The sequence below is a fragment of the Polyodon spathula genome, chromosome 11 (assembly GCF_017654505.1).
Source record: "Polyodon spathula isolate WHYD16114869_AA chromosome 11, ASM1765450v1, whole genome shotgun sequence".
Classification (NCBI taxonomy): domain Eukaryota; kingdom Metazoa; phylum Chordata; class Actinopteri; order Acipenseriformes; family Polyodontidae; genus Polyodon; species Polyodon spathula.
In genome coordinates this window covers 17341830-17360806 of record NC_054544.1, presented here as the reverse complement: position 1 = coordinate 17360806, position 18977 = coordinate 17341830, and positions in this window count along the sequence as shown.

Below are 18977 nucleotides of genomic sequence, written 5' to 3'. Positions count from 1 at the left end.
AATGATTTGAAAAAGTTCTTTCATTTCTTATACAATCTATTGTCTGTGTAAATGAAATAGATGCATTTATGTTGCATGGTTTCTAAGTTTAACATTTTCTGTCTCACAACAGGATTTCTATAGTATATTTGTCATTTAAAAATAATAAATTAAGCTATATACTTCTTCAGATTTACAATTAAGATAATTTCAGCTTACAATGCCCGGTGTAATGCTTTGTTTTTTTTTTGTGCCTGGGGTAGGTACATTTCTAACATTTCCAAGATGTCTCGTGTCTTAATGTCACTTCCTCTTTCAGTTTTGTAATGTCTGTACTGTGAATTACAGCATTAGCTTCAAAAATTAAAATAACGAACATGCAATATAAAAACAAACAAAAAAACAAACAGTCTTTGAAAACAGCCCAATTTGTTGGAGAGAAAAGGTGGGAGGGTACTGTTGTATTCAAAGAACCATTTGAAATGTGCTGCATCAGGACGCAAAACTTTGTAACACATTTTAATACCATTTAGCAAATGCATTTTATTTGTTTATTTATTTCGGGTTAAATAATCCCATGCCTTGATTTTACATGCTTCAAGGAAGGACCCTCTTTGGTGTCTCATGTACAAGGTTGTCCCTGTGAGGGGCTGCAATAACCTGTTAACTACTGAATTGGGCTGGAAATCTATAGGCATCACGAGAATCACAAAATACGAGGAAAAACTGACACATTTTCAAAGAAAGAGATTACTATTACCATAACAACGGAAAATAGGAGGCCATGTTTGTTAACGTGATCTAATTTCTTCCTGTACTGGGTTATGTAACCACAACCACGTGGCATGCCATACTTCACATGATCAGAGTTGGCAGAAGAAGACAGGCTGTGAATACTTATAGTTGAAAAGTTGAAATGTTTTTTTGTTTTATTATTTATTTTATTGGAAAATGGCAATTGAAAAATGTTATATATTTGGAAGGTTGGTTATATATTTGAACAAAAACATGCCAGACTAAAATTGTTGACAGATCCTCACACATTTTGGTCCCACATCTCGTCTATGGGTGTGTAGATGTAATTTGTGTGATTTTGAATGGCGATTATTAATTTCTCGCTGCGACCAATGTTGGGAAGGGGCAGAAGAGAGAGTTACACAACTCAATGTTTGAAACAACACTGCGTTAGTTATTGACTTATTTAAAATTTCTTTTCTGGAGTGTTTATTTAGTAAGCGTTGTATTTAGATACCAAGGAGTAAAGCAGAAAAAAAAAAAAAAAACTAGATAGCGTTGTAAAGAATACTTGCACTAAGATATTAAACAAGTAAGACATGATATAAAGTAGCCAACAGAAAACACCACTCTGACAAAACATCATTCAGAAAGCTAAACCAAATAAATAAATAAACCCACAAACGCTGCTTACATCAAGATGTGGTTAACACACTAGAGCCTTCCTGTTTATAGACAATAAAGAAACAGCAAAAAACAAAACAAACAAAAAAAAACAATCATGTTTCAAAACAAAAGGTCAGAGTGCATCATATTCTTTTAAAGCTACATTACAGTTTGACATTAGTATTAACCATGCAAAAGGAAAGGGGGATGGGGGGTGTTACTCAATCAGTGATCTATTAGAGCTGAGCCTCCACTTCAGATTGTCTTTAGATAATGCACTTTATACCCTTTATATCTATATGTACTATATTCTAAACAAAAACTAACCTCCCCTCTATTTACATAGATTACAAATAAGTTAAAAGAACATTCCAATTAGGCCTACTAAAAATGTGATCGCGATAATTAAAATAAAATAAATATCCCCTCCTAATTTGCTCATAAATAACGAATTGAAGTAGCAACACGTATCTCTAAGCAGGAAGTACCTCCAACAGCAGATCGAGCAGCAAATAGATCTAGGAACAAGTATGTCTAACAGCAAGTAATGAAAGTGCAAGCTGAAAACGTAGCAATTTGAAAGTAGCCTACGAGTTGAAAGTACATATCTTATTTGACCAACATCGGTAGCAGCGAAGTATGTAAATAGCAGCAACGATACAGCAATGAATTGAACTAATGTAGGTTTTGTTTCGACAGCTAAATATAACAATGCAATAAACTACTTAGCTATTGCATACATGCCAACAGTCCCTACATGGTTAGTACAGTCCCGATTTCCTAGCAGATATCCCGCGTCGCGATCGATGCATAGGAAGAGTGTAACTATATTTACCAAATTTATTTATTTATTTATGATGCACAATAGAGTCAATGCAAACTATACGCTGTGCTCTTGCTGCGGCTCACACATCTGCTGATCGCTAACTGATACAAAGGTAAGAACGCTTCATTATGTGTGTGTTTACTGTCATGATGGTCGTGTCGTGTTGAGTTAAGGGGGGGGCGAGGGGGAGCATACGTCAATTACATATTGAGTGTTTTTTGAATAAGGAATCATCATGTAAAACAAGCGCTAGCAAAAAAAAAAAAAAAATGCCATTAAAACATAAAGGTTGTAACAGTGTCCAACTTACAAAAAGAAAAAAAAAAAAAAAAAACAAGAAAACAAAACAAACAAACAAAACAAAACAAAAAAATTCCACTGATCTTTTCGCAGGCGGTGGATCTTTGTCCTCACAAGATATCTGAATCTGGCACCGGCTTGAAGGAGGTTGTTGCTAAAGAGATGGTTCTTTGAGGTCTGCAGTTGGTTGTATTACTAATAAACGTGTTAACAAACAAGAAGTTTAAAAGCACTGTGGGTACAAATATGTATTGTGAAATCCATGTTTTGATCTCAATGGGAAGTTGAAATATTGGGATAGATGTTGCAGATGCCCATGGTAACTGCAATGGCTCATTTGAGGATTACTTTTTAAATCTAAAGCAGTAAATGTAACCCTTATAAATGTATAAAACACACATACTGTATGTGAGGCTCCAAGTAAGGATGAATAAATCAACTAGTTATTTAATTGATACTTGCAAAATAAAATCCACAGCATCTATAATCGATTAATTGCTATATTTATAATATTATGGCATTGCCACTATTTGCATTTAATCCAGTATAGTGATGAAAGCGGCAGAGCTTTACAGTAGAGCTGCATAAAGCAATAATTTGATTATGAAGAATATATTCAGATTGAGCTCTCCACAGCAAGCAGGTGATGACACCCTGGTGAAAAAGTGGTGGCTCTATCGCAGATGAATGTGAACGGACACGATCGTTTCGTTTAAGATGTTTGGCTTTCCAGCCTTTTTGGAATACCAAAATACTTGAACACAGATTCATGACTAATTAAGTAGCTGGAATAATCATGACAGCAGTATTTGTTAATTAAAAATTGCCAATACAGTGTGTTGCATTGTAAATGAAACCTGAGGTATATAAACGAAACACTGTGGGTAGAGCTGGTAAATAGCACATCATTCTGCACAGGTTCAAAGCTATTTTTCAATTGAATGACAAATGATGCCAATAAACACCATTGAACCTCATCGCTGTCAGCACCTGATTGCTGTGAAGGGCTCAAGAAGAATAATGGAATATTCTGCACCAATAGGAACTGAATTTATTTCCATTCTAAAATGGTTCAAACAGGTCTCTCCACCACCAAGCACATTATTATGAGTTAATATTTCCTGTGAAGCAAAAACAAGACTGCAAATTTGAATTTGAGGTTTTTATTCATGAATCCGGTAGCGTTAAAAGCATTCAATAAATTTGAATATTTTCTACTTGATTTGACATTTAGCGGTTGCTGTATATTTGCGTATATATATATTTCAATGCTGTTATGCAACAGCTAAAACAGTTAAGTAAAAGGAACAGAAAATGCATGCACTTTAGCCCGCTAGATCACAATCCTCCCTCTACATTAAATCTGGAGATTGGGGTCCCTTTTCCTTTCCATGTCCATCAGTGCAAAGCTTTCTTTCTGCAGGTACTGTTGAACTACAATGTTAATGATGAAATAACTTCAAATGCCATTGGAATGGACTGTTAGCTTCCTTTCATTTACAGTGTAATGTGATTCCAGTCATGTGCTCCAGGTTTATTTTGCTGTAATATTTAGATTAAATAAATTTCCCAGATTTGTTTCTAATAGCCAGTCCACTACTATCACCACACGGTTGCCACACTTAATGCACAGTCTTGTTTTCAACATGTGATGATGTATTACTTAGCAGTGTGAATAAGCTATAACAAGCTTCAGAGTGTTCAAGGCAAGCTCTGTAGTCGAGAGGTAAGTACGGGTCTTATGCTGATGTCAATATTAACTCAGTTGCTAGGAGGAGGTATTACACAGGGAAAGTACCATATTCCTTTGAATTTTAAGACACTTTTTAAACAAATTCTTCTCAAAAATGGCCTGCATCTGAAATTTGAGTACAGTGTAGTAAAGTGATGAGTGAATAAAAAAATCAGCAACAAAACACGTGACTATCTGCATCACTATCTGAATTCAATTTTTTATATTTTTCCTTCAAAATTGAAGTGATTCATCAAATTTCCTTTGATTTGTTTTATTATTGCCTCTTAGAAAAACCTGACAGCAAAAAATGCCCTCGATCATTATAAAACTATGATGAATCACTTAGAACAAACAATTGACAGTTAATAATGTTCATCTTTTGCAGGTCCTTTGTTTTTTCTTTCTTAATGACATGATATGGCAGTTGGAAAATGGGAATAAGGGTTTGATGTAGCACAAACATTCGGAAACCTGCTGTAAAACATCCTTTGATAAGACATTTTGGGACCAACACATTGATGAACAGGGAATAAGGGAATAAGTACTATACTAAGTGTGTCCTATAAGTCAGGCTCTGGACTCTTCAAGGAGCTGGTTAGAACAAGGTCCTTAAATGAACTGGACTAATAGAGCTACAGGGAAGAACCACTAGTACGATGCACGTTTGGACTTCCTGTCAAACTGTACATATTAAACCTTTTGTAGAACACACTTATATTGAAGCGACACAACACATAACCACTTAGAATTATTTGAATCCTCATACAAATGTCAGATGAATTGGAATATATAGCTTAGATTTACAGTCGATCTGAAAACAAGTTCTGTTTGTTGCGGCTGTTTGCAGCTCAGCAACTGAATTAAAACACTTCAAATCTTTCTTCTTAAACTTAATTCCTTGATATTTTCTTCAAATGGATAAAAATCTAACAATTTTGAAAGGTCCAACTTTGATGTATCTTATTAAGGTTTAAGATAGAATCTGCAATGCCTGTCATTTTGAGCTGTAACAGTTTACTGACATTATGCTGCTGACACCTTTGGCATGAACAAGCACTTGTTTTAAAAAGGTTATAGAACCATATGGGAATATATCCTTATAGTACGGTGCAATGGAACAATTATATTTTGCTTGTAACATAACATTTTTGTAACTGTTTCACAGTTCTTGTTAAAGAAAATCGATTGTTTGTTCTGGAAAGAATATGCGTGCGGTTTTGCAGTTAGGTACTCCACCACGCTAGTACCCAACATTGTGTAATATTCACCTTCAAATTTATTTGTATGTTTTTTTTAATATGGTGTAATATGTTTCAGCTTATTTTGTCAGGAACTGCTGACCCACAAGAATGGTTAACATACAGTTATGGTATGATTAAGCAGTAATAACTATATTTCCTAAATGTAATCTAAGCATATAATAATATTCTGTCAAAAATGCAACTTAACCGTTTCAAAGGGTTAATGATGCTTGAAAGAGCTTGAAGTGACCTGGAGAGATACTTTCTTTAAATAGGATAGTAAAAACAATTAGGCAATGATTACCAGGTTAAATTTAGGTGAAAGTTAAAGTTTAAAATTGATTTTACATTAAACAAACATTAATTCATTGGACTTACTCAGAAGGTTTTTTTTTTTGTCAGTTTTCCATTTTCAGCATGCAGAACCACTTTCTCCGTTTATTTCACTCTCACAAATTGACTGATGTTAACATTTTGTAGGTACTATTTTAGGCAGTTAATATATTCTTAAGAGCAATAAATTAAAGGACCTACAAAAAAGCTGTGTCCTATTATAATGTACAAACCCATTTTTAATATTGCTCTCAAAATGATGGCGGATTTACATGTTATAACAACCCGAAAATAGACCACATTCTAGACTGTTCAAAGTTCATAAATCGTGTTTGTTCAACATGAACAAATGATTCAATACTGGGACTCTCTTCTTAGAAAGATGGTATTTATTAAGCATGCAACCAAAATAAGTTTGAAAATCACACAAAACAGTTACACAATTAATGTCACATTAAAAGCATTGCAATGAGAACTAAGGTTTAAAACAACAATTTACCAAAGAAATACTAGTACATACTGACACAACAAAGGGTCACACAATACCTGAATAGATGTTTAAGAGTATTAGTTACCTATCCTGAAAAGCAGTCACTTTCAGCATTCCGTTACCTTGTGTTTCTCCGAGTGTCAGTGCTCCCAACCTTGATGGATAAATACTAAGAGCTGAGGGCTCCAGGTGCAGTCTTGTAGTTGTCTGAGCGGATAGCAAAGGGGCCTATCGCAGATCTAGGGCGGCCAGGAGCTGGGGCTAAAGCAGGGGGTTTTATACTTTTCAAACAAGGAGATTATTTGAATTTCCCACTGCATGCTCCGACTGGATATTTTGTAGCAAATGGGCTTGCAATCTTGATTGTTGCTCCCTCCTTCCTCTGTCTGATTTAGTTTATTATCTCATAATCTGGAAAGGGGAAACTTTTAAAAACGTGCAAAACTTTTGCCAAATCAGATTTTATTCTGAATTCCCGTTATTTTTACCATAAGAAATTACATTTCTTTAGACACCAAACATGTCTGGTTGCGACTTTGGTTGGACACTGCAAACACCTAATTCTCTTAGGGATTTATTACCTGGGTTATTCTATACTTGTTAGGCAATTTAAGAAAAAAAAACATGCATGTTGTACTCATAGTGGTATTAAATCAATATGATGTGAAATTTGTCTTAAATCTTAAGCTATTTTCCTCTCTTTTTAGACTCCTATGCTAAACCACCTGTCTCTCACTAGACTGGTTAATTCATTCACGGAGACAGGTTTGATTAGCCTTTTGTTTCCTGAGTGCCTGGTGCATTCAAGGTGTTAGGTTGATCGTTATCTCTAGGCAAAGCTAGACAAATTAGATTAAAGTTCATTCAGTGTAGATTCCTGATAATATAATATCATAAGAACATAACATAAGAAAGTTGATGACAATGTCTATAGAACCTACAATTTCTACACTGAACAGTACACTGTTCAACCTGATTCCTACCCTATCCACACAACCTAAATAATTCACAATCAAGATGTACTGAAACCACCTGATTGCCATTCATGTCATTCATAAGCATGTTTTCAAAGTGTGATGATTGTGCCTTATATAGGCAGTGTAAACAGAGTTCAGTTTCTCTGAACTGTTTTTATTTTAATTTTGACTATAATGATGCACAGGACAGGATGCATGTAATATATCATTGACGAAGGGGGATGGGGGGGGTGCCTTTACAAGTTGGAAAGTATAAGGTCCCAGTACAAGTTGGAAAGTATAAGGATTACAACAATATTAAAATGAACTAATCATAAACTCATTCAACTTTGGTGTTTTTTTTTTTTTTCCTATATGCCCTTTATCTATTGGCATACATTTTATGAAAGGTCAGCACATACTTTTTCTAGAAAAAAAAATACAAGAAATCTTCAAATTCACAGTGAAATTGACACTGATAATTGCTTTTCTATAAATGTGGGTTTGTGACACGTACATATCTCAGAAGGATGTTTCAGTTTTCATATCCTGTATCAATGTAATCTGCAGTGTCTGCAGAAGTTAAGAGGTGCATGTGCAGGCATGTGCTCTTTTCTAGTTTTTTCTTTACTGGTTATATATTTAACAAGCTTTAAGAAGTACCTTACTTGTACTTGCAGAAAGTGGATCATTTGAGTCCCCCCTATGACATCCATTCTAGGGTAAAATGTGTAGAGCATACCTACTTTTACTCTGCACATGTCCCTCTGGCTGCTGCATATTCTGTACAAATAGTGAAGTCAATAGCAGGGAAACTTGTTCCAGTCTGATATTGCTGATTGATTCATTGCCCAATATTTCAGATAGAAGGCACTCGCAGAAGTCACAATTAAAACAAATAATTTCTACCTGCAGTAAGGCGCTGGAACCCGTCCTCAAAAGAGTTAAGATGAGGGGCAAGAGGTTTAATGTCTTTGGCCACCCTAACCCAAACACTTAACTGCTTGTCTTGCTAACTTGCTCTGCGAAGGCTATTCTCATTGACATCCAGCTTGAAAGGAAGAACAGCTTGCTTATTAACAGTATGGAGTGAACACATCCCTTTACAGGGCCTGTAAATAGCATGGTGTTGAAGGATTCACTAATGCTGTTAGCACCAGTAAAAGTGCCTTGAAAGGAAGTGGGCTGCTTTGTTAAAGAAGGTAGACTTTTTCATTATGGTGCTCTGGTGTTGCAGTCAAGGCAGCTAGCGACAGGAATGGCAGACGCAGGAGGCAGGAGATTCCAGTTCAGTGCTTTTCCCGCACTTTTATTTAACAAATTAAATTAAACAGTTTAAGAAACAAAAATACAAAATAAAGCAACACCCAAGCAAAAGCCTGTAGCTTTTAGTCCTTCCTCAAACTGAACCTCTTACTACCCCGTCATCTACATGCAATGTCAGTTGCAATTTGACTCTGCAGTGGAAAAATAACCAGGCTCCTTCTAACCAGGCTTGGTTGTACAGTGGTAGAAAGGTAATTGTCACATGGCTGGCTTGTCTGCATGTTGGAGGAGAACCCAGACACCAGGCACGGATTCAAACTATGGCAAAATCATTCCTGCTGCTGCTACAGGTTCCTTGTGAAATATTGATCACAAATGAAAAAAAAAAAAAAAAATGCCAGTTGGCCTGGTGAGCTGAATACAACCAGAAACTTCCAGAGAAGACCCTGCTTTAGTGACGCAGCTAACAATACGCAAACAGGTATTACAAGTGAACTATGGGGAATTATAGGTTGGGTTCGTTTTGACAGTTTTTCTTTCTATCTTAGTACTACTCCAGAAATGAACCTTAAACAATATTTTTTTTTTTTTTTACAAAGTCTAGTGAGGCACTTCCTTTACGCTAAACTTTTTGTAAATGTATCATTGGAATAATGTTCATTTTAAGATGGAAATGACAACATTTGAAAACAAAACTTAAGCTACCGTGGGCTTCAAGGGGAATGTTCAAATTCAAGATCAGAACTGATGAACAAGACCAGAACAACAGGAAACAGTGTGCTCTGACAGAAAATGAAGTGATTCAACAAGGTGTGGTAGACCTTATTACTTCATTATTGATCTAAACCATATCCAGCATATCTGTACCAACAAGGTCTCTATTAAACCATAAAAAAAAACTAAAAAAAAAAACATAACCTGGATTCTGATATCGCATTTCTGATCTTGAGTGTTAATTTAAGTTTCCATCAGAGTACCAGAAATTAGAACCATTATACAAGCGTATTTATTCTTGAGAGGACAGAATTACTGTTTTTTCAAGACTCAGTAAAACATCATGACATCCCCTGAGATTCCACCCCTGTCTAGAGAGTTTTTAGTCTTTCCTAGTAGAGTAGGAAAGCACAATGATGTCAAACTTGTTTTGGTCTTCCATAGGCATTTTAAAGTTTACAGACAAGGCCCAAAAAGTGTCCCAGTCCAGCTCCAACTTTGAAGCGCACTTATTATAACAAAAAAAGAAAAACAAACATCTCTTCATAATATACAGTCATTTTTTAGCATTAAGATTATTGCATATTGTCACAAAGATGGCCGGAAGTGGGGGACGTCCGACCAGAAAAGGAAAATAAACAAAGAGAGATGGAGTTTGGTTGAGCTGAGCGAATGGTCTCACTCAGCATTTAATAAGTGAACAGACACAGAAAATAAACGGTTGCAACAAACAAAATCAGGACACGGCACATTCGCCAAAATAAACAGACAAACAAAACGGATTAACACTAAACAAAACACGATGAGCAGATATTTTACTTCTATTATTTATGATCACTATTATTACCTCCGTCTCCTATCCCGTTCTCCACTCACCAAACACACAACCCAGAGTGGGTGAAAACATGCAGCTTTTATGCAGCTGTACCGTGACTCGATTGCTAATCAATCATTCAGTTGGAGTCGCGGTACAACTGCACGTGAATTAATGAAGTGCAATTCCCCGTGCTCACTTATTATTACATTTTACTTGCATGTGAAGTGCTGTGCAATCCTCGTGGCTAAATACACATATACATTTTAAACACTCGTGTTACACAGACCCGTTTATATCCCGTGTATCGATGACCATACACCAACATTAAAACACACAACAGGTAACACAAAATATACACAGGGGCGGGCACTTTGCCACAATATATATGAGCAATATGTTCAATGTCAGATTGTGGGAGGGTAGTGGGTGGAGCTTTTGGGAAGGACCAGAAATGACAGCACACAGGAGCCGGAAATGGAGATGAGTCCTTAGAGCCCTGTATCATCAATGGTATCAGGGCAGGGTTTTATTTTACAAAAACAATAAAAATAGAACAGTCCAGTATTGCAAAAAATAAACAAGAAAACCACCTGGAATACCAGCAATGGTAAACTCAGGTTTGAAATAAAAAGAGTAAACAAAAATTTCACGGTTACAAAATAAATAACAACAAAGGAAGCACTGGGTTTCGTTGTGGTACTGCGGTGGGTTTCCTCTCACCGCTTCTTAGCTCCCTTTCACAGATTAATGGCCAGTCCTCGGTTCCTCACTCCAGTAATCCAACAGTGTCCAAGATTTTCAAGCTTCTGTGAATAACAGCAGTGAATGGAAGCAACAAAACAAGCACAGCATGTGTTTTCAGTTCAGCCCAGAGAGCACAAATGGCAAAACCATACTGCTTAAATACTGCCAAGTCCCACCCCTGCAATCAGCACGCTGCCCCACGTCAGCCAATCAACGAGAACAGCACAGCTGATTGCAATGATGGGACCCGACGGCCGCATGGTTCTACCTTGGGCCAAGATGGCTGCCTGACCTGGAACTTCCTGCATGGTCAGAGTTCAGCCTCCTGATCCAATCACGGTCAACCCTACACAGCGCTGCCGGTGGTCGGGAAGGCAAATTACGACAGGGACTCCTTCCAGTCCTGTCACACAGATACAGAGCAAAAAAAAAAAACAACTCAATTTGAATAGCAGACCCCCTAATTGTCCCCATTAGTGTGGCCAAGCCCGTTTATTCATATTTCTTGTTATTAACTATTAACATATGCATGTAACCAAAAGATAATCATTACAATTCGCACAGTTAATGCAGGGTTTAAATATTTCAATATTTAATAACAATCTCTTATTTGTTTATGTTTTAGCATGTTTGTGGTGCTTTTCCCAGCAGGGGGCAATGTTGCTCAACTTGTAATTGGATGTTTGTAAATTAATTGGGTCACGTTCTGTTTTCTTGTCATTAAAAACAATAAGAGCTGATTCAAGGTTGTGTACAAGGAACAAACATGTTGCGTGCAGGTGGTAGCAATGTACAGATATACAGGTAGCCATGAATAGTGTTTGTCAGACCGTGTCTGTTGTTGGTTTGCCTTTGCCCTGATATTCACTCACATTTTAAACTGATTTAATGAAAGGCTTTCATTTAGTGTTTATTTAGTGTTATGTATTTTAACTTAGATATAGATTAAAATCCTTAATGTGGGTCTGATTTATAGTAAGTGTAAGCCTCAGTGAGTCTATGGTCGGACAGTATCATGCTATTAGAACCTGTGTTTACTATTTTTTCAGACTCCAACTCATAAAGTGTTCACATGGTTATGCAGCTTTTTTCTATAAATGCTTTTCTGTAAAGTTCATAGAACATGTGTTTGAGTATGGGAATATTAGAGACTAGGGTGTGCAGGGCAGCCTCTCCCAATCTTGTTACAGCAAATAAATGTCACACATAGTGGCTGTCCACACTGGTAGCAATTCAATGTAAATTCAAAGCTTTAAACTCATAATTTATGAGTGTTGTATGAATAAATGACACTGTTGAAACCGTTGGCACCTCTCTACAATAGCTAAATGAATTAAAGAAGTTTAAACTCACTTTGTTCATTCCAAAAGAGCACACGCACAGACATTGCTTTATGATATTTTGCAAACAGGAGATGATCAGCAAGACAGCATAGCAAGGATTCCGACTCTGCTGATTAATCACGTTGGTTATGCAACAGTTACTGCACAGAAGAACACTGAGAAACCAAATTCTCCATCTCTCTTGTTCTCTGTTTCAGTTAACACAGCGCTTCTTTTTATTTGTTTACAGTAAGCTATGTGTATGTGCCTTTGTGGATACGTGCTGCTGAAATGAAGTGCTGTAATTGATGCAATCTTGAAGAGTGTGTGTTGGTGGTTTACGCCCAGCTGCAGTCATGTTTCATATACATGGTTCCAGGATTTTACCTTTCAGTTAACCCTAAATCAGTCAACCAATCTTCCTAGTTATCCTCAGTATAAAAAAAGAACTTGCCTTTCCTTCCTACGTTTAAAAAACAAAACAAAAACAGACACACCACCCTGTCTTGAAGTTGCTGGCTAATGCTTGTGTCTCACTTCCAGAGAACATCTTATAGGTTGGAAGCTGAATTAGGTCACAATGCACATAACCATAACCAAAACCATGGACTCTCTTTAATCCCTATTTCTAAAGACAGACAGGGCCAACCCTGCTTGTTATGATTACACTTTTGACCAGATTTTTTCACTGTTCAGTGTCTTGTGCTTTTGCTGTACATGGAAAGAAAGGTAATATCACACCTCCTCTCTAACCCCACCTATTTGTTTCCTCTTTCTTAGACATAACTTTCACATTACTTGCTTCCATTGCTTTCTTATCCCTCCTGCCTCGTTGTTTATTTATTTATTAATCAATAAATGCATTAATACATGCATGTATACATCTTCATATAAGTTTGTATATTTCAAAATATATTTAGGAAGTTACGACTATAAAATCAAGTAGACAAGCGTTTTGGCTAGTGCTTTAATCACTGTTTTTTCTGAGTGGGAAATGGATGCACAGGCTTGTGGGGTAGAACGACAAAAGGCTATGATCTAGTCCCAACAAAATACTTGTTAGCCAGGGACTAATGCTTTAAAAAAGAAATGTGTTGCCTTGACATGACAAGTCCAATGAAGACATTAGCCAAAACACATCTACATGATTTAGTTTCCTACACTTTTACCTTGGAATTAATGATTAAGTATTTGACATTTTGGCTGACATACTGGTATACAGTTACACACTATTTTACTGTTCAGTACTTCCTAGAAGTAACAATTGTAGCAGTTCAACCGCACTGACATAATGACTGAAAACTGAAAGGATGTCATATTTGTTGTTAATGTTTGTCCCCCAGGTGGTGGTCTTGTAGGTTTGGTGTGGATGGGTTACAATATACATCTAAAAATATCAGTATCAACAATATCAATAAAATTAAACAATCTCAAAATTGTTAGGGTGCTGCTGTGGCACCATTGTGTATTTTCAGGAAACAAGTTACAAAAATACTAATATCTACTTTTTGTTTTGTTTGTTTTTTTGCTCCCTTCACCTACAAACTAACTTTTGATAACCGGAATACCCGTGGGGCTTGCTTATTAATTTTTAACGTCTGGGGCGATGGCGGATGTAAATTCTGTACTTCAGAGTGGTTGCACCCTATATAAATAATAATAATAATAATAATAATAATAATAATAATAATAATAATAATAATAATAATAAACTAATGCATTTTCCATAGAATAAATAATACAGAACTGTTTGTCATTTTCTTATTTAAGTTTATATTCTACTTTTAATATTTTGTAGAAATAGTTTATTACAATATCTTTTATTTTCAAGGGAACAGCGAATATAGTGTACAGTTAGCAAAAATTATATATTAGGAAAGACTGAAAAGAAACTGCTGACATATGATTTGTTGAAGTTAAATTAGCTTACTGGTGGCAATACCGAAATGCTGACTTTCTGTATTTCTTGGTAAGTTTCTGTTAATGTGTTTGACCAGAAATTGTGAGATGCTATATCAACTAAAGTGTTTTTAAAATTGTAAAAGCAACTAAACTGAAGAGCATCTTCTAATAAGCACCAGACTAGATTGAAAAGTAAAAAAAAAAACACTGACTAGCTGAACAATTGCAACAAGAACCACTAACAAGATAAAGGGCCAGAAAAACAACTTAAAATGTAATTTGAAGGTACTTACAGTTGAAATTACCCTATAGGAGAGTGTGGCAGGATGGTCGCAGTGCGCAGGTACGTGGTGATGTCACGGACCAAGAAGAAGCGAGACAATACATAGGCGTGGGTTTTTGGTGAAGCTGAGCACTTGCTTGCGCTCAGCATTTAGAAAGTAAACAAACAGAAAATAAAAAGATTGTACAAAAACACAGGATACGGCACTTTACGCCAAAAATCAAGAGACAAACAAAACTAGTAGACACTAACAAAACAGTGTGGTTGAACGCTACACAAAACAAGTATGGTGCTGGTGCGTCCAACACTCATAGCAATTGATATTATATTATACTTTACGTTTCTCCTCTCTCTCCCATTCTCCACTCCCGAACACACAACCCCGAATCAGTGAAAACATGCTGCTTTTAGGCAATTCAATTGGAGTTAATGGAGCTTTTATGTTATTCATTTGGAGTTGCGGTACAACTGCACGTGAATTAATGAAGTGCAATTTCAAGTGCTCACTTATTATTACATTTTACCTGCACGTGAAGTGCTGTGCAATCCTCGTGCCTAAATACAAATATACATTTTAAACACTTGTGCTCGTAACCCATATTATATCCTGTGTACCAATGACTATACACCAACATTAACACACTACATACAACATAAAACACAAATAAATAGCACAGGGGAGGGCACTTTGCCACAGAGAGCCATTGGGATAAAAGTAACTTTCAAGCAACAGGCGTCCAGCTACGTGCAACAGCAAATCACAGGAGCTTCCAAACAAAGCTGCATTTTTATTTGTTGTTATAAACTAAAATGCCTCTACCTTATTTTTTTATATAACATGCACCCTTTTACAAATTTTCTGAGAATTTCTGCTTGTGGTAAATATAGGTTGTATGTTAAAAGATGTGCAGTATACTCGGGTTACAGTAGTCTAGTAGTATTATACAGTGTCATCATTTCTCATCGTTTACATTACACAAGGTGAGCATGCTATACAAGGGATATTACAGTACCTCAGCACTAAGACATAACTATTGACCTGCACGTAAAGCTAAACCCATACTCTTGTACACCTTGAGTAAGTATGGCAATAGTAATTAGCATGCAAGCTTTTCTATGGAGGTTTGTTGATGACTAGAATAGAAATTATACATGCAGTATATATTATAAGGGGACATCCAATTGCACATAGCAACACTTTATTTGGATACATACTAAAAAATGTGTCTTTTCAGATTCTGCACATGAGAACAATGTGAACAGATTGACATAGGTTGCTGACTAGCTATTTTCAAGCCATCATTCTGCTAACCCTCAAAAACCTCAAACTGAAATGCACTTTATAACATCCTGGAAATGTATAATACCACAGAAAAACGTTTTTTTCTAATTTGAAAACGGCATTATGAAACTAGCTGACAGAATAGAACAGTTTTAACTTGAAAACAGATAGCTATCTTCTGCTCATCTGCGTACCAAATACGCTTAACAACAGTGCATTTTTTCTCACCCCAATTTCAGCAATACAACCACGTTGATTTATTTAACCATGTCTACTGCCTACAGTCATTTAGCAGCTACTATCAAGGCTGTCCAGAGGCACCAGGCCAGGCAGCTACTGTGGTCATTAAAAGAGTGGATCCTGATGGTTCTTAGATATTTCATATTTTTGTGCTCCTAGTAGATGGGGCTCTTGTTTGTTTTAGCGAGTTTTAACAAAAACTTACATGTAAGCACACATGTAAGAAGGGTTTAGGTCCAAACACAATTGGTTACTGGACTGTGATGCTGGTCATATCAGTCCGTAAACTTGCTACCACTGAGCACACCTAAAAAACAAGCCCCTGCTGGCTGCCTATACAAGAAGAATGATAACTAATTGTACACTGGCTTCGTGGGAAAGTTTAGTGAATATCAGCTGATGGGAAGTTGTTGTTTTATTTTAAGCAATAGCGTATTCTTTCAGAAATGTTCAGGAGTGTCCCCCACCCAGCTTGCCTAAATTCTGCTTTCAGAAGACCCAGTATCCTAATCATCTAGGTCCAACTGTGTTCTTCAGAATAAGGAGAAACTTGTTTTTTCCTACAGAAATCAATTCTTAACCTTTACCCAAGGGTGTCAGTTTCATGTAGCTTTCATGTGGCCCATCCATATTGGATTTGAGCATCAGAGCATAACTGATTTTAATACTCTCGATGCATCTGAGGCTGAAAATGAAACAACCAGCTGAATGCACGAGTGAAAATGCTATCTGTTTGTACTTCAGGTCTTAGCCAATGAATACAAAAAACCTGAATGTGACATTTTCAGATCATTTTTAAAATCAAAGTTGTGACGTTTGTTACATGAGAAGGTTTCATGCAAGTTGTCTGGATACAAGCAATGGGTCTCTAACAGCAGTCTTGGGAAGGTCATGCCTTGTCTGAGCAATTGGTAGTGTCTGTCTGTGTGTATCCTGGCTACCGGGACCTTCCAGAAGGTAGCAGCTGATACAGTGGGGATCACCCAGGCAGCTGTGTCCCGCCACCTCGACCGGTTCATAACCGCGTTGCTGCGATGTGCTGAGGAACATATTAAATTCCCCAGTACCAGAGCAGACAGCGAGGAGATAATGCAGGGTTTTTATGAGGTCACACACCTGCCGCACGTAGTAGGTGCAATTGACTGCACTCATATTGCTATCCGGGTACCTGTTCCAGTTGTCCTGTTCTATCAGGATTCCAGTTATATTCGGAATAGTGGGAAATTTGAATATCTATTCCATGCTATGTAAACAGGGTATTCCGAATGAATCCATCCGTATTCTGGATACCAGTATTCCGAAAACGTGTTACCGAATACCCACTTAGTATTAGGATACTATCGGAATACTAGCCTTTATTCAGAAAAACAGTTTTTCTTTAGACACACGAGTTGTCGTTTTATAATCTATAATATATAAGACGACGATTTGTGTGCCCAAAAAAGCCTTTCCTAAAATTGATTTAATATCCTTGTAGTCACATTGCGATTAAAACCTCTTTTACGAGTGAGACCTAGCCAAGCAGGTAGCAGCAAGTCAATCGGACAACAAGAACAAGTACACAATAAAAAATACAATTGAGACACAGGTAAATCACATTTAAAACAATAATCAAAATACACAAAAGTAGTCAACTATTTAAAACAATTACAACTCTCAGTCATGAAATCATGTAGTTTACTCTTAAATTGCAATAAAGATATCTGGCTCTGCAGCTTTAGTTTGGACTGGAACTCATTCCAGGACCATGGGGCATAATAAGCAAAGGATCCTTTACCAGCCTCAGTATGCACATTTGGGATTTTAAAATGCAAAAAAAAGAATGAGATCTGAGGTTATGGCTACTATGGGAAGCTATAAGGTATTCATTTAAATAAGTATATTCATATAATTTACATTGAATAGCCTTATATACCAGAATATACCAGTGCTTCAACCTACGTAAAGCCAAAGACGCCCAGCCTACCAAATCATATAATATACAATGATAAGTATTAAATCTTGTATTTGTATTGTACCTCAATGCTTCATGATATAGCAAGTCCAGTTTACCTAAAGTTGATGGTGATACAAACCTATATACTGCATCACCATAGTCAATTTGCGGCAAAAACATACAAGCAATAAGTCTTTTTTTGTTTCCATAACATTTATAACATGTTCATATCATAGTGACGTTTATAGCGTATTCCCATGCCCAACAGACAAGTGTGGAAACATGCACTCACCTCTGTCCAGCACACTGCCTTCCTTCTGTTCCTTTAATACGGTCCTATTAGCATATGGTAATGCATTGGTAATTAGAAACATTTGATGCAAATGTATTCTAGGTGGACATTCAATATGCAGATAACGCAATCAAATTTAAATTGGGTCGAAAGCCCTAATTCATCTGAATATACCAATATCTGTACGATAATTGCAATGCGCTAGTTCCAATAACTGCGCACCGCTAGTTCAAATAACTGCAAACCCTGGCTCAAATAGTGTCGGGGTAACAGTTCACTCTGGAGGTGGGTACAATAGTACAAAAGTATTATATATTTAAAAAATCATTCAGAAAAAAAGACAAAAGCCCCCCCCCCCCTTTTTTTTTACTTCAAAAACATACAGTTATGTCGAATCAGCTGGCCTTCAAAGAAACCTATATAGTATTTCCTTGTGATACAATACTGTCTGTATTCAATAAAACAGTGGTGTTATCAGTACATTAATTTGAAAACTCTGCGCCTAGCTATGGAGCCAATTGTGTATTTGAATGGTCCGTATGTAGGTGTGCACAATATATTGTGTGGTCTCGTCTGCAGTCATATCGGTACATACTGTGGCAACACCATTGAGAGCAGCTTGTCGCATTACTAATGGTGACTGTCCATCATTCGCTTGGCTGTTGTGTGCAGTTGCTATATTGGCAGTGAATGCGCAGACGGTTTTGCGAGGCACAAACAGATTTGCGAATTTCTCAAAAAACTGCTATATTCCAATGTCTCGCAACTGCTTTGTGCCATTTTGGAATATCTCTCATTTTGTGCCAAAGCACTATTTTTTTGCGAGGCACAAATTTAGCGAGGGAATTGCTCAAAGATCGAAGATCGGGCCCACTGTGTTCTGCGCACTCGTTGCAATAAAAACAAGCTTGAGAAGAC